Source organism: Pleurodeles waltl, chromosome 10, assembly GCF_031143425.1.
Source record: "Pleurodeles waltl isolate 20211129_DDA chromosome 10, aPleWal1.hap1.20221129, whole genome shotgun sequence".
NCBI lineage: Eukaryota > Metazoa > Chordata > Amphibia > Caudata > Salamandridae > Pleurodeles > Pleurodeles waltl.
This window is the reverse complement of record NC_090449.1, coordinates 323549966-323567114: the sequence shown is the minus strand read 5'-3', so window position 1 is coordinate 323567114 and position 17149 is coordinate 323549966. Positions and strand designations below refer to the sequence as shown.

General features: G+C 41.4%; 1 protein-coding gene across 4 annotated transcripts in view; it reads right to left on the bottom strand.

The window, feature by feature from the left end:
* TBC1D24 (TBC1 domain family member 24) overlaps positions 1–15901 on the bottom strand; it is a 556519-nt gene extending 540618 nt beyond the window's left edge. Inside the window, exons 1-2 of one of the 4 annotated variants that reach the window (XM_069210508.1) lie at positions 15728–15817; positions 11141–11251 (exon numbers count right to left, since the gene is read on the bottom strand). The gene's annotated coding sequence lies outside the window, so the exon portion shown is untranslated. Of the gene's footprint in view, positions 1–11140; positions 11252–15727 lie in introns of all 4 variants that reach the window. The other 3 variants (XM_069210513.1, XM_069210509.1, XM_069210510.1) reach the window with 3 other exon arrangements.
* Positions 15902–17149: the final 1248 nt, after the last annotated feature.

The following is a 17149-nucleotide window of genomic DNA, read 5'->3' as shown; positions in this document are numbered from 1 at the left end:
GCTATCCCCCACACACTAAAACATCTTATCCCACAGCAAGCAAGAGGACATTTGATTTTTTTGGTTTTACATTTGGGCCATGAGAGCTTGTCTAACTCTCAAAATAGTCCCACTTGGAATGGTGAGGGCTGCACTTTTTGAACTTTGGGACGCCGCCATGTAGAAAAATCCACAAGACTTAGACACATCTGAAAACAAAACATCTGGGTGAGTCCAGGGTTGTATGCTTCACGTGCACCCCGTACCATTTTCTTACCCACAATGCCCTGCAAAACCTCCAACTTTGCTAGAAATCACAAATTTTTCCCACATTTTTGTGATGGAACCTTCCGGAATCTGCAGGAATCCACAAAATTCCTACCACCCAGCACTGTAGCATCTATACCGTTAACAATTCTGCCCCACTTGTCAGCCTAAAAATGTTTTTTTCCCAAACTGCCCTTTTGGACCCGCTTTGGTTTCCCCTCAATTCTGACATGTTTTTGGCTCTTCCCTGTCACAAGCACTTGGCCCACTTACACAAGTGAGGTATCATTTTTACTAGGGGACTGAGGGGAACGTTTGGTAGTAGGAAATTAGTGGCAGATCGGTGATCCCACACAGAAATGTGGGAAAAATGTGATTTTTTAGCTAAATTTGAGGTTTGCTGAGGATTCTGGGTAAGAAAACACTGGGGGATCCACACCTCCCTGGAGTGTCTAGTTTTCTGAAATGTTTGGGTTGGTAGGTTTCCCTATATGATTGCTGAGCCCAGGACCAAAAAAAAAAAAAAAAACACAGGAGCCTCACCATCCACCCACCCCACAAAAACAGGTAGTTTTGCAATTGATAATTTTGATGTGTCCACATAGTGTGTTGGGGCATATCCTTTCGCAGGCACTAGGCCTATCCACACACCCGGGGTACCATTTTTTATCAGGAGACTTGGGGGAACGCTGGGTGGAAGGAAATGTGTGGCTCCTCTCCGATTCTAGAACTTTCTGTCACCGAAATAGGAGGAAAAAGTGTGTTTTTGGCCAAATGTTGAGGTTTTCAAAGGATTTTGGGTAACAGAACCTGTTGAGTGCCCCACAAGTCACCCCATCCGGGATTCCCCTAGGTGTCCAGTTTTAAAAAATGCACAGGTTTGGTACGTTTCCCTAGGTGCCGGCTGAGCTAGAGATCAAAATCCACAGCTAGACACTTTCCAAAAAATTCGTCAGTTTTCAATGTAAAAATGTGATGTGTCCATGTTGCTTTTCCTGTCGCAGGCATTGGGCCTACCCAGGCAAGTGAGGTACCATTTTTATTGGGAGACTTGGGGGAACACAGAATAGCAGAAAAGTGTTATTGCCCTTTCTCTACATTTGTTCCTTCCAAATGTAAGACAGCGTGTAAAAAAAGACAACTATTTGAGAAATGTCCTGTAATTCACATGCTAGTATGGGGACCCCAGAATTCAGAGATGTGCAAATAACCACTGCTTCTCAACACCTTATCTTGTGCTCCTTTTAGAAAACACAAAGGTTTCCTTGATACCTATTTTTCACTCTTTATATTTCACCAAATGAATTGCCGTATACCAGGTAAACAAGGAAAACCCATTGCAAGGTGCAGCTCATTTATTGGCTCTGGGAACCAATGGTTCTAGATAAACCAACAAGCCCTATGTATCCCCGCAACCAGAAGAGTCCAACAGACTTAACAGTATATTGCTTTCGCAAATGTGACATGGAAGAGCCAAAAACATGTCGGAATTGAGGGAAAACCAAAGTGGGTTCAAAGGGCAGTTTGGAAAAAAAAAACATTAATCTGACATCACAGTTAAAAGTTAGAGTAAAACGTGGAGAAAAATGGCTATTTTTTCAGCTCAATTTCAATATTGTTTTTATTTCAGCTGTTATTTTCTGTAGAAAAACCTTGTAGGATCTACACAACTGAGCCCTTGTTGAATTCAGAATTTTGTCTACTTTTTCGAAATGTTTAGCTCTCTGGGATCCAGCATTGGTTTCATACCCATTTCTGTCACTAACTGGAAGGAGGCTAAAAGCACACAAAAATAATTGTAAAAATTGGGTATGTCCCAGTAAAATGCTAAAACTGTGTTGAAAAATGTAGTTTTCTGATTCAAGTCTGCCTGTTCCTGAAAGCTGGGTAGATGGTGATTTTAGCACCGCACACCCTTTGTTGATGCCATTTTGGGGGGGGGGGAGTAGGGGATTAAAAAAAACAAAAAAAAAAAACAATCACAAGCTTTCTTCTGCAGCCCTTTTTCCCCCATTTTGTTTTTTTAAATGAAATTTTTGCTGTATTAAGGCTAATTTCTTGGTCTCCTTTTGGGGAACCCACAAACTCTGGGTACCTCTAGAATCCCTAGGATGTTGGGGGGGAAAAAAGGACGCAAATTTGGCGTGGGTAGCTTATGTGGACAAAAAGTTACGAGGGCCTAAGTGCGAACTATCCCAAATAGCATAAAAAAAAGGCCTGGCACCTGAGGGGGGGGGGGGGAGGCCTGGCAGCAAAGGGGTTGAAGTGAATATAAATGAAAACATAAAAAGCACACGTTGAACCAGCTTTGCAGCTGAAGAGAAAAACTATTTTAGGCGGATGTGAACAATATGCTAAGCCTTTGGGCAGCCACAAATTGAAAGGAGTCAATTAGTAAAGTGGGTTGACCACTGCCCCATGCTTTCAGTTGTGCTGGGTGGAAGTAAAATATGAGTGACAGTTTAACAGACTAGTAGATGATGCTCGCTGACTAAACAAAACTCTATGAATGTGTATTTTGTATGAATTTGTTGGGAAAATCGATAGTCTGATGAAAGTGCTTAACCTCTTTCAAAGGACAGACATAAAAAGACAAGGCATTCTAAGAGTATGACCATGAAACACGGCAACATGAAACCCTTCATCCTGAGGAACAATGGTAAAGTTGAAATAGAAAAATATATATATATATATATATATATATATATACACACACAGGGAGTGCAGAATTATTAGGCAAGTTGTATTTTTGAGGATTAATTTTATTATTGAACAACAACCATGTTCTCAATGAACCCAAAAAACTCATTAATATCAAAGCTGAATATTTTTGGGAGTAGTTTTTAGTTTGTTTTTAGTTTTAGCTATGTTAGGGGGATATATGTGTGTGCAGGTGACTATTACTGTGCATAATTATTAGGCAACTTAACAAAAAACAAATATATACCCATTTCAATTATTTATTATTACCAGTGAAACCAATATAACATCTCAACATTCACAAATATACATTTTTGACATTCAAAAACAAAACAAAAACAAATCAGTGACCAATATAGCCACCTTTCTTTGCAAGGACACTCAAAAGCCTGCCATCCATGGATTCTGTCAGTGTTTTGATCTGTTCACCATCAACATTGCGTGCAGCTGCAACCACAGCCTCCCAGACACTGTTCATAGAGGTGTACTGTTTTCCCTCCTTGTAAATCTCACATTTGATGATGGACCACAGGTTCTCAATGGGGTTCGGATCAGGTGAACAAGGAGGCCATGTCATTAGATTTCCTTCTTTTATACCCTTTCTTGCCAGCCACGCTGTGGAGTACTTGGACGCGTGTGATGGAGCATTGTCCTGCATGAAAATCATGTTTTTCTTGAAGGATGCAGACTTCTTCCTGTACCACTGCTTGAAGAAGGTGTCTTCCAGGAACTGGCAGTAGGACTGGGAGTTGAGCTTGACTCCATCCTCAACCCGAAAAGGCCCCACAAGGTCATCTTTGATGATACCAGCCCAAACCAGTACTCCACCTTCACCTTGCTGGCGTCTTAGTCGGACTGGAGCTCTCTGCCCTTTACCAATCCAGCCACGGGCCCATCCATCTGGCCCATCAAGACTCACTCTCATTTCATCAGTCCATAAAACCTTATAAAAATCAGTCTTGAGATATTTCTTGGCCCAGTCTTGACGTTTCAGCTTGTGTGTCTTGTTCAGTGGTGGTCGTCTTTCAGCCTTTCTTACCTTGGCCATGTCTCTGAGTATTGCACACCTTGTGCTTTTGGGCACTCCAGTGATGTTGCAGCTCTGAAATATGGCCAAACTGGTGGCAAGTGGCATCGTGGCAGCTGCACGCTTGACTTTTCTCAGTTCATGGGCAGTTATTTTGCGCCTTGGTTTTTCCACACGCTTCTTGCGACCCTGTTGACTATTTTGAATGCAACGCTTGATTGTTCGATGATCACGCTTCAGAAGCTTTGCAATTTTAAGAGTGCTGCATCCCTCTGCAAGATATCTCACTATTTTTGACTTTTCTGAGCCTGTCAAGTCCTTCTTTTGACCCATTTTGCCAAAGGAAAGGAAGTTGCCTAATAATTATGCACACCTGATATAGGGTGTTGATGTCATTAGACCACACCCCTTCTCATTACAGAGATGCACATCACCTAATATGCTTAATTGGTAGTAGGCTTTCGAGCCTATACAGCTTGGAGTAAGACAACATGCATAAAGAGGATGATGTGGTCAAAATACTCATTTGCCTAATAATTCTGCACTCCCTGTATATATATATATATATATATATATATATATATATATATATATATATATATATATATATATATAAAATAAAAAAAACACCAAAAACGTCTACAACGCGTTTCGGCTGACAAGCAGCCTTGATCAATGATGTGATCAAGGCTGCTTGTCAGCCGCAATGCGTTGTGTGTGAATTAAACACCTTTTGCTTTGATTTCCTGAGGGTGCGGTTTTTGTAGACGTTTTTGGTGTTAATGAAGATTAACCGGAGTGCTCTGCCGGTTTTACCGCACCACCCCTTAATGGCCGTTTCGGAGCACGCTTCGTTTGAATGAGATTATATATATATATATATATATTATAACTAGGACATGTAGCATAGTACGAAAGAAAACTTGGTAGTATGCGCACCGAATAAGGCTGACAGCTACAGACTATAGATGAAGCCTTTGTGCTTGGACCCAGCTTGGTTTTAAATGAACATGTTTTAATCTTCCAGTCATATTTTTCATTTAAAACAGCTTTATAATCCATGCTGCTGCAAAGCCTACCCCGTTTTTTTTAGATGTCATTTATATGATGAGCAAAGCAAGCTGGTGTGTACTCCTAAACAGGAACTCATGACACAATTAGTTTTAATGGGGAACATGTGAAGATTGTTGGGAAAGTGACGTTTCCGAACGGATATTAAAACCAAGACATACACTTCACTGAAAATAAATCACTAAACGTTAGAAGGTTATCTAAATAAGGGCTAAATAAATTACCTTAGCGGGTTAAAGCATGCTGCCGAGATGTGCGTTCAAAATGCAGACCACTGGTTTAAGTTGAGTTGAACTATCTCTGCCATTTAACTTTTTGATGCAGATACACTGAGAGACACCGAATTGGATAATGCCATATAAAACAAGTTTTTCTCCCATTAGAATCGCTCTTGCAGAACTAATCTAACGTATGTGAAATTGGACATCAACACCTTATTTTAGAACGTTAGATTCTCGCCTACAAAAACCCTACTGCTTTATGTGAAACTCAATCTGTTTTTTTTTAAACAGACAAAATACACAAAGCACTTTAAGTGACTACTTAAGATCTCACAGGTTGTGTTTTCACAACAACCACTCAGACAGCCCTGCCCTTAAGAGAAGAGTCCCGCGATTCCGGCACAACAGGATCGCTTAAAGTAATGCAAATTAGAAGAGGAACGACTTTAATGCCCAAATCACTGATCCACTATAAAAGGTACAGAACAATGTGGTGCTTTTGGGAGCGCTTCCAAATGAGCCATTATGCGGTTTACGTATCAGATTCGAGATGCGCTAATGTCGGAAGATTTTGACCGAAATAGTGTTTGCAAACCCCATTTCCTGAAAATAAAAATAAAAAGACAGCCAATGCTCAGTGTGACCTCTGCACACGTGTCAAAAGACTGGCGTAGACCTTTCACTTCAACAACCACAGAAACGTTAAGAACAAGCATTTCAATGCAACGGGTTTCACGTTTGCTCTTGTTAGAGCTATTCGCGTTTTAAGCTCCTAACCGGACTTTTCTTGCCACAAACTAAAAAGTAAAACAGTTTCACATAAGCGAGCCACGGCCACCATGAAGCATGACGGAGACACACAAAAGGAAACAGAAGTTCGCTCACAGTGAAACGTATTGGCAAGAGTGCAATTATCTATGTACCCAGGAAAAGTGCAATTAGCCATGTAACAAGGTCGATCTCATGCTAAGCGATCGCCTACTGCCCAGCGATATCTCGCTGCCTTCGAAATCAAGAGAACAACAGTCCAGGAACCATACGAAAACAAGCATTTACAATGCATCGGGTCTCGCGTTTGCTCGTGTTAGAGCCGATGGCGTTGTAAACTCCTAACCCGACTTTTCACCTATCGGGCAAAAGTGCATTTATGCACGTAACCCGAAAAAGTGAAATCAAGTAGGTAAAGCGCTCTACTTCTGCCAAGCGAGATCGGGGTCGTAAATTAGTTTAAAAAAAAGTCCACGAGCCCGATGGAAAACAGCGAGCCTCGCATGTTTTCTGTACTTGGTCGCTGCGCTCGAGGAGGGCTTGCCACCGGAAAAGGCATGACATATGCGTGCCTCGACTAATGAAAGCAAGCCGATTTAATTAGGGAAGCCCACGAACCAATAAAAAGCACTGACGTGAAGTTGACAGGGCTCGGAGCCCTTTTCTAAATACATAAGAGTCTCCCTGCTATACGCATGCGCAAGCGCATGCAAAGCAGGCTCGACCCTAAAAATGGAGTCATGTATGTTTTCAATAGTTGGCTGGTGCGCTCGAGAAGGGCTAAGAGAAGGCATAATGTATGCATACCTTCCACTAATGAAATGAAGCGAATTGTAAAAGGCAAGCTCACAAACCAACCAAACTCATTGGCGTGGTTAAAAGCCCTTTGAGAGATTACACCAGGGACAGGGCGCATTGCGCTCGACCCTAAAAACAGACACACACAGGACAGTGCAATAAACATACACAATGGGCCCGATTCACAAACCCAGGTCGTAAAGTTACACTCACATTTCCACATTCTCACATAGAATAAAACACTTCCTTTAAAATAAAATGTCAAATTAAAAAAAAAAAAAACACTTTTCAGAAAATGCGTACAAAGGGGATCCAGTCGGAGGATTCCAGGTTATTTAATGTACGCCTTCCCATCCTGGGCAGTGAATTACTTCTGCCCTTGACAGGAGTAATTCTCCATCAAATTTCCAGAAAAGGGTCAGAGTGGAGGTTATGCATACCCACAACCTCCTCCAGTTGAGTGTTCACAAACTTCGAAGGCAAGAAACGTCTTGAAACACTCGCTTCCCTACCTCTGTGTGGGATTTACATCTGCATAGCTTTGGGTAAAATTACTACTGTCTAGCAAACAGCCAAACAGTAGAGTTTTCTGGGGTTTAATTAATGAACTAACGAAGGGTCAGGCCAGTCATCAAAATGCAGGGATCGCAGAAGAAGTTTTGGACTGCATATGTGAGAGACCTGTACAACCCACCCTGTTATAGTGAGAATACTGATGAAAACCGACATCTGCACAATCAGGAGAAGAAGTGGTGGACGTACACTATTCCGGGAACTCAGAAGCTCGATTCAGACCCATGGCAATATAATGAAGGGTCCATATTACAAATGAGTGCAGTTCAGCACAGGGTGATTCAACAAGGTCCCTTAATTATGGACGGTAAAGAAACACTAGTGGAAATCTCTAACACAAGTATACAAGGACCAGTGGTCACAGAGTCTAACAGACATAAAACAAAACAAAAAAAGAAATGAGGCTAGAGGGAGCAGCTGGACCCAGTGTTCTACCACATTGGGTAAGCAAAAGGTGAGTTTTTGGGCTAGGTATCAAGTACCACTCTTTAACTATATCTACGTTCAGAATACTGTTCCAACGACCTGGAAAGGGAGTATTTTCCACCCAATATATAAAAACAGAAGCCACTCGTTGCCAGGTAATTATAGGCCAATATCCTTAACAGATGTGTAAGCAAAACTCCACGCCTCTAGCATTTTACAAGACCTCTTAGTCTGGATGGAGGAGCAATGTTCGATATTGAAAACCCAAACTGGGTTTCAGGCCAGCATGGGAAAGATAACCAGTCTGGTAACTTTGGGTATATTGACGGAAAAAGCAATAAGGAGAAAAAACAGGCTGTTTGCCAGTTTCAATGACCTCAAATTGGCATTCGATCGAGTGCCACATGATCGCCTTTTGGAAAAACTGGAAGAACGGGGCATGCCAGGGAATATGTTTCATGCAATCATTGCTCTATATAGCGACACGTAGGCACAGGTGAAAATTGAAGATAGCAGCAGAGTTACCACAAAAATCAGGACCAAAATGGTCTGAAACAAGTGTGCACCCTTGCCCCCTGTTTATTTAATTTATATTTAGCAGATATGAATAGTCACCTGACAGCAGTTGATTGCCATCCTCCCATCTTGTCAAATGAAAAGACTGTATGTCTGCAATTTGCAGACAATATAGTCATCTTAAGCCAAACACCAATCGGCATGAAAAGACTGATCAACGCCCTCGCAAGCTAGATTGAGTAACTAGGACTAGAGCTGAACTTGCGGAAAACAAGATTGGTGCAGCTAGTGGACTTCAAATACAAGGTGCGTAAGTGGTTTATTAAAAGGAGAGCAGGTAGAGTCCGTCCAATCATATACAAATTTGGGAGTCATTATGGGGCATCAACTGTTGTTCGCTAACCACTGTACGTCATTACAAGCAAAAGCCCAGTCTTTAATATTTGCCTTCTGGCTCTTGAAAAAGAAATTGTGTGGTTCATGATACAGTCATCTTTTAACAGTGATGGTGGCCCAATTCTTACCTTTTCTGACGTACGGTCTGGAATGATGGCATGGCAAGGAGACAGCCATCTTAAATCAGCTCCAAATAAAGGCTTCCCAAAGCATCTTCCCCCACTGAGGTATGCTTGGAGTTTTGTCTTCAACACTAGGAATGGCAACAAATTTAGCCCTTCGTGAAATTGTACGGAGGCTTCGTGCCGCGGGATATGGAACTTTGAACAGTCTGTGCTTGGTGGTGTGTGGAATTCCTATAGACCGACACCCAGAACATATTGTTTGGGGTGAAGGACAACAAGCTTTGGTGTTTATTTTGTACTTGAGACAAGTAGGCCCAACCCTCTGCAGCACAAAGCCTTTGACTGACAGTTTAGAGGGAAAGAAACTGTCTGCAGTTGAGATAATATTTGTGTCCATATATAAATGCTGTTTTAACTTGTACTTATGGTTCATTATTGCAAAGCCTTTATTATTAGGGCGCTCTAAATAAACGTTGTAAGGTCACACTGCACTAGTGACAGTGGTTCCCATAAAGAAAATGTGTACAAACACTTTGAAATGTTTAGCAATACGAGGTTACACATAATGCTCCCAGAACGCTCTATGATTAAATGCAAATAGTTGCAGAAGATTATAAGCAAGATTGTTAATTCTATGCTTTAAAAATAAAATGTTAAGAAAGATGCAAGTAGGACAAAACGTTTTACTAAATTACTGTGAATTTTTAGGTACTATTTCTGTGAAGCATCATTTAGTAAAATTTGTTGAAGCATGCTGGTATTTTCAAAAATAATAATGGAAAATCAGTGTAACCATTTTCAACAAAATTATAGGAGACATGAAAATAAACAGGCATTGGCAAAACCAACCGATCTGACATTGGTGGTCAGTCTTTTGGTTTTGTCAATGCATGTCTTGTTTTGACATGGCTTTTAGAACACTTTGTTGTGGATGCTGCCAGGCCCTTGCCATTGTTACAATAATTGGCAAAAAGCAAAAAAATAATAATACACACATTGCCATAGTAGTTCCTGGCACTGAACAAAACTACTTTGTCTGTAAATATGCTCCTGGTGGAATAGCAGACTGGAATCAGTCACAGTAAAGCCAGCCAATAGATGAAAGAGAGAGAAATAGAATTTTAATTAAAAAAATGTCTTGGATAACATGAGACAGAATTAGAGGCCCAATTCTTAAAGAAAGTCACAAAAAGTGAACTGCACACATGGTGTATGTCTTTGCATTAGTGGCTTTCAAGAATTCCCTGAGGTAGACATCGTAATCCTAGAACATTTTTGAACTGTATTTTAGCACAAGCAAATTTTCATGTGTAGGTTTGCTCATGCAAAAATGTATTGTGTCTACTAGTTCACTTTCCCTCCAAACACTTTTTACCCCCCACCCCAGGAATAATGTCTGCTTCTGCCCTTTTCAGGAGTAAATTTCCAACCCCCCTCAGCATGGGGAAAGATTAGAGAAGAGATGGTGAAAATCCTTAAAACATGCAAGTTTGCACAGACTCAAAGGCATTCGAGCCCTGGAATTATTGTTTCCTGCTTCCTCCAGCCCCAATATGTAGACCTGCAGAAAGGTGCCAAAATAAGGAAATTTCTATAGTATGGCTTGAAATTGCTAATATTTGAGCCCTACTATAGTATTAGCTCCGGCATAATTATAGAGCTCTTACATAATGAAATTGCTGCCATAATTTGTTGCTGCACTACATGGCACCACAGGGAGTAGTAGATTTAAGAAGCAACCTGTCAGACAGACAAGTAGATGTTTTGTTAAATTCCATATCCCTGCTATGCTGGCTTGAGATAAATGCCCAAATGGAGAAAAAACAACCCAACTCGTGGGGTGTATACCTTAAGAAAGTTCTAACAGAACTAGAGTTACAAGAAACATGTGACAGTAATAAGGGATGTGCAGCATTTCCTAAGATAAGTAATTTTTCATCAAAGAAGCAGTCATTTATGCAAGACAGGAATACTCCTTCAAAATGGCGGCAGGCTTGGGCAGTGTTTAATTCCTATTCCAAATTGAGATCTAATGCATATGTTTCTGCGCATTTTTGCCAAGCTATTAAACAGCAATGTATGCTCTTTCGTTTTGGCTTTTTCGACTCAAAGGACTTTCTCCCAACAAGGAGGGGTGATACCCAAGATCACAATTGCTGCTTATGCGGTTATAAATTGGAATCAATAAGCAACCTTATGTGCACATGCCCAAGAGTTTTTGCCTATAGGAAGATATTATTCAAGCCAACATTCTTGGAGTTGGAAATACGCACCTGTAGGCAAGCAGTTATTAGCTGGCTGGACGGCTCCTCAATCCCAATGGAATACCGAGGAGTAAAATGTGTCACTTCGGTAAACAATCTTCTTCAAAGTGCAGTCCAGCACTAAAAACCCAGAAAAAAGGAAAGGCAAGCTTGATTCTTATAAAAATTGAGGATTCATTGACTAACTGCTCTTCACCACACTCTTTGTATTAAATTCCATAAGGAATGGTACTAACAATCTTAATTAATCAAGATGTAAGAGCGAAAATTAAGAGATGGTAGCCGTAGGCACACTGGGCATACTGGCTTATAAAGAACACATTATAGTTTAGATCTTAACGTATCATTCCTTTGATCGATTTTACTCAAAATAGTGCTGTAATTTTATTGAAAATGTGATCTGAAGTCTCAGATTGAAATTTTTAGCTGCTTGTTCTTGTTTAATTCACGTACTTTATGGTTGGAAACAACTGAATAAAGTTTACTTACTACATCTGCATATCATATCGTAGTGTTGTGGTTTTACATGAGTTAAAGGGCCTTCAAATAAATGACTTCAACACAAAAGGCTGTTGGCTATCAAACTTTCACAGGGGAAACAACATCTTAATCTTATTTTTAAATCTGTGCCAACATTTGACCTGACACTTGCTGGGTTTACCTCAAAATACATAATGTCGCTGGATTTATTTAGCAGATAAAAGTTCAAGTCAAGGACAGACAGGTTGATTCACTAATAAGCTATCACACTGACCATGGCAACTGATGCCTGCTAGAATACGGAGAGAAAAGGATAAAAACATTAAGACAATGAATCACATTTCTTTTGTCTTCAAACATGCCAGTCAATAGTCTAGCAATTCAGAAGCCTATACTGACTCAATGCTGATGCTAGAATTACCTTCAAATTACTAGAGGTTACCTTCAACTCAAACACTCCACAAGGTATATATAAAATCCCATTACCTCTCCTACCCCATGCTGTAACAAAGCACACTAAATGCAAAAGGACGGGAGACACATGCCTCTGTCCCAGCCCCTCCCCTTGTAGGACAGCCTTCCCTTAAGATTCACAACACCTCAAGCCTCATACAATTTATGACTTAAGTGGAAACGCATCTGTGTTGGAGTGACAACCGCAAAAAATGGTAATGCAGCTAACCCTGCCTTATTCACTGAATCAATCTACCTCCACAATGCCCTCACTGCTCACAGATTCCATAATTCCAGTGTGGGAACTGCAGCATGTCTCTCAAACTTATGACAAATTCCGGAAGGCATGAGCACTATATACCCAATGATCAACCTCCATGCTCAAATGTTTCCATGATGTTGCTATATTCTAAGATCACTTTTAGCCTGGTAAGCAAATATTTCTGTCAAAACTACAGCTGAACATCTTAATACCTTATAACGAGGAATTTGCGAAAATCTCATCATTTGTTTTTGATTAACTGCATGGTATTTTGGAAAACAAAAGTAAACAAGAATGCAGATCTGGCATTTTGCTCTACTTTTTTAGTTTGAAGCACGTCAGAGTCCAAAACTTTGCACTTAAAAAGTATTGCAAAAAAACAAAACAAAAAAAAACACAACAAGCGACACAAACAAGAGCAGCTTGCGTTCTACCCGTTTCAGTTGTTCCAGTGCTCCTGCAATAGGATTTTTTACCCACACATCCTCCAATTACTCAATGCGTTTAGTAGACAGAAAGGGCCAGATCTATTGTGAATTACGTCGCCATTAATTGAAATTTTGTTCAGCTCACATACAGCACTGCCATGATCACATGAAGCGCCACACCACTTAAGTGATGAGCCAATCTTGGTCACTTGCATCAACTGCTGACCATTTTTCAAGAAGGATTGCCCTTTTAAACTTTTCTGTGTCAGAGAGTGTGGTTCTTGTACTAAAAGGGATTAGGTTATAGTAGACACATTTACAGTTGGCTAAACGTCTTCAATATCAGCCAAAGTCTTCCATTAATAAAGAGTGTTCTCTAAAACAGAACAGGTCCAAAAGGTGGTAAGCCCCTGTGCAAAGATTACAAGCACATCTTTAACAATGAGGAAATACATCAGACTACGTAAACCAATCACTGAGGGTTCACGTTAGTTATCTCGTTCCTAAAGAACATTGTTTCCTTTAAGTTAGGCCTTGAGGCTACAAAAGTACTTTAACTGCATAAATGAAAGAATACAGTGACAGCATAGGAGCCCAAGATTAATTATGACAAGGTGACTAGTAAACAACAGATGGCCAGGACTGCCGACTTTGGAACTGGGAAATCAGGGTCAGCTCAGTCTCTTGAGATTCTGGGCCCACTACTTAATTTCCCCATGCCCTTACAAAAATACTAAAACAAAAAAATGTAACTTTTTGTAAAGTAACTAGTCGACAGGTATTTTATATTCAAGCACCCAGGATCAGGAACCACATCCAAGTATCCATCAGGACCACTGTGAAGCTTCTCCAATTTAGAAAACAGTTGAAGACTGGCCTCTTTATAGAGTAGTACATGACAATGCATTGACCATTCACAACTCAGCTTCCTCTCCTATTATTCCCCAACTTCACGTGTGCATTTGACCACGTAGACCACTCTACTGCCTTTGGGCTAGGTTCTCACTATAAAAATAACATATACATCTAGCTAAAGGACTGAGCTTCCACTATACAACAAGCATTTGCAATGCAACGGGTCTCACATTTGCTCGAGTTTGAGCTATTAGCAATGTAAACTCCAAACCGGACTTTTCTTGCCACATAAATTGAAGAAAAAAAAACACGACTGCACTATGTAAAACCCAGCACGAGCATGCTGAAATTGAAAACCAAAAAACAGAGCGCGATTGCGCTATGTAAAACCCTGCACGATCGTGCTGCATGGAAAATAAAAAGAAAGTAGTGCAGAAACCAGGCTGACAACATAGAGCCTTGTATGTTTTCAGTAGTTAGTCAGTGCGCTCGAGGAGGGACAAACACAGGAAAAGGCATTATATATGCATGCCTTTCACTAATGAAATCAAGCAAATTTTAAAAGGCAAGCCCACGAACCAATGAAAGTGACAGGCGTGAGATGGGTGTGGTTAAAAGGCCAAAGAGAGATTCCAACACGGACAGAGCGCTTGTGAGCTCGACCCTAAAGCTGCACACACAAAAAAGCTATCAGTTGTAGATAGATGGGGCAAACTGAGCTGAATTCATCTGGGCTTTTGGCTTAAGCATCCACAAAAGATAACATCAAGAAAGCTGGATATTACAGTCCTCTGTGACAATACCGGCTAAATTGCCCTTGGTGCTTAAGTGCCCGAAGCTTAGTCAGATAGGTAACAATGTGATGTGACTCTAGAAAGAGGAAGTTATAGGATACATCATTCACTTGTCTGAAAAAGCAATGACGAAAAAAGGAAAGGGGATCGATTCTGGTTTTCAGCAGCCCAAACAATGACAAGCCCTGAACCGCGTAAGCTATCTACCCATGGTAGCAGCACACTCTCTTAACAGCTATGACACGCATCTTACAACCAAGCTACCCTTTCAATCATTTAAAACCCAGATGCTACTTTCCAGACTTCGTTTTGTAATATGGTAGTCACTTTTCATTTCGCTGTGGCTTAGACCCTTCAAAAGGACAGTCCACCATCCATTCCAGAAGGACCCAAAACCTAGGCCATCTGCTGTGATGGTCACATCACGCTGCCCTCTACTTAAATAAACCCCTACCCATTCACTTTCGGAATATATGGTCTCGTATGCCATAACATAGTATTTATTTTTGTGCAATTTCTGACCGAACGCTCAGCAACATGCGCTTTTATGCCCTTTCTGACATTTACAATGAGGGAATCTACAAATGTGGTACTGCTGAATAGAATGGGAAAGCAAATATAAAACAAATGGTTTCTCCTAAATTCCACTTCAATATTGCTTTCAGTATAAAAAGGAGCCCAGTCCAAGTTTCAGTCATACAGACTCCCTTTGAAGTAACTGTCATGCACGCTCTTATAAATATGAAATGGTTTAAGTTAAGGTCACATGCGTATACATTAAATATCATTTAATAAAATAAACATCAGCCAGACACTATTTTAATCCCCCAGTCCCTTCCCTACAGACAACTAATTACCAATCCGATTCTTATCTGCTATGCCCGGTGAGGAGGACAGGTAAACATTTTGGAGGTTCAAATAGCCTTTAGGACTGCTCAGACAATGAGACTTAAGATAGTGAAAAACACCATTGTGGTGTACAATCTGTTACGGTGCACACAAATTTATGAGAATGCACAGGCCATGGAAGCGCAGAAACGGCATTCGTGAAAGACAAAATGATATGTTGATTGAACAAAACGGTCGTTTAGTGGAAAAGCGGCTCTCTAAATAAGTTGCCATTACCCGACTGTTAGTGGGGAAGGGGGAGTACGGTGGCTGCAAATGGCACAAATAAAACGAAATGGTTTTAATCCGGCAAACTCTTGCAACTAAAAATCCACGTGCTCACGCTGAATGACGCGACACCCTTTCGCTCTATGTGTTTCTGATGAGGTTCCGAATATCTGAAGTCCCTTGGGGAAAAAACGTAAATGCTCCTCACCTGCAACCCTGGCCACCACCTCCCGTTTGCGAGGACAAGCGCTTTTCTTCCTCCTCTTTCTGCGCAGCTCTTAGGCTGACAGCTCCGCGCAAGCGCAGTGACACAAGTCCCGTAGCTCACGCCGAAGGCGTGCAGCACAAATAGCTCAAAGCCAACTGTCGGGCGCGAGCCCAAAGTCCTACGACAGCAAAGTTCACACGCACGCGCGCCGCTTTCTAGAGTTACCTACTGCGCCTGCGCATCTTTTTTTTTTTTTATCATTCTGTCTTAAGGTGTTGGTTTTTGCGCAAGCGTAGAGGTGATCGTTTGACTGCTTGGTTACTAGTAGTGTCTTATGGATCCTATTATTAGAATGGGCCCAATTGGATTCCTTAGCAACAACGTAGGTCCACGTGACCAGTCTGTAAAGTATATGTGTCTGTTGGCGGTCTCTATTTGACGAAGGATCATGCGGCTAGCTGTTGTTTTGAGCCCAGGGCACGGGGAGGATGGATGATGGTGGGTGCACTAATGTGCTACATAGGCAGGTCCGCAGCAATTTTAAGCCAGAGGAGAACCAAATGAAGCGGCAGGGTTGACTAAATTATGCGGCGTAATGCAGTACAGTTTATAGTAGTATTTCCCCCCCCCCCCATTTTTTACATGTTAAGGTTGTCGTGAGTGAAGATTTAATCTCATTAGTGCCAGTATAACACGCCAAATACAGCAATAAGAAATTTAAAGATGAGTCATCTGCTGCAAAGGGCCGTCCAATGTGTGGAAACATATGTTGCCACGCCTTTAGTAACTTTTAATCAATTTTTTTTTAAATTGCAAATTGTGCAGCGGATGATGGATTATGTGGCAAATCAGTACTTATGCGGAAAATGCCACAGACCTGGATAATTCCAGCAACCTGGCTATAGCCCAGGCATGAGGTAGGGGTGGTGGGGTGGTTTGTGAAGGCAAAGTGAAGCTAGAGGACGGTGTATGTTATGAAAAAGGTAGTGGCTGTAGTGTTGCATTACTAATTGGCAACAGCATGTGGGATGCCCGGGAGGGGGAATAGAAGTGTTCACCTGGGAGCATAAATGTTTTGGTTTTGTCTGACATATGCGTCAGCATGTTAATTAAAATGTATCCAGGAACTGGTGTGGCAGTTTGGAAGCCACAAGTTACATGCAACATGCGATTCGAGTGCTGCTCAGACATGGCAGCCTGCCGCGCGAGTCTGGCCTCCAGTCCTGTTACCTCCATGGCGGGTGTCAATCTGTCTCTGCAGCCTGCCTAGCCCGAGAGGTCTATCATGTGTCATCGGCCCAGGGAGGCTGCAATGCCTGCTTCTATGCTCCAATCCTGAGCCCTGTGGCTGTTGGCCTCCTGCGAAGCCCCGTCTCCACACCCCTGCAAGGTCAGAGCAGAACCAAGCGACTGCCACGCCCT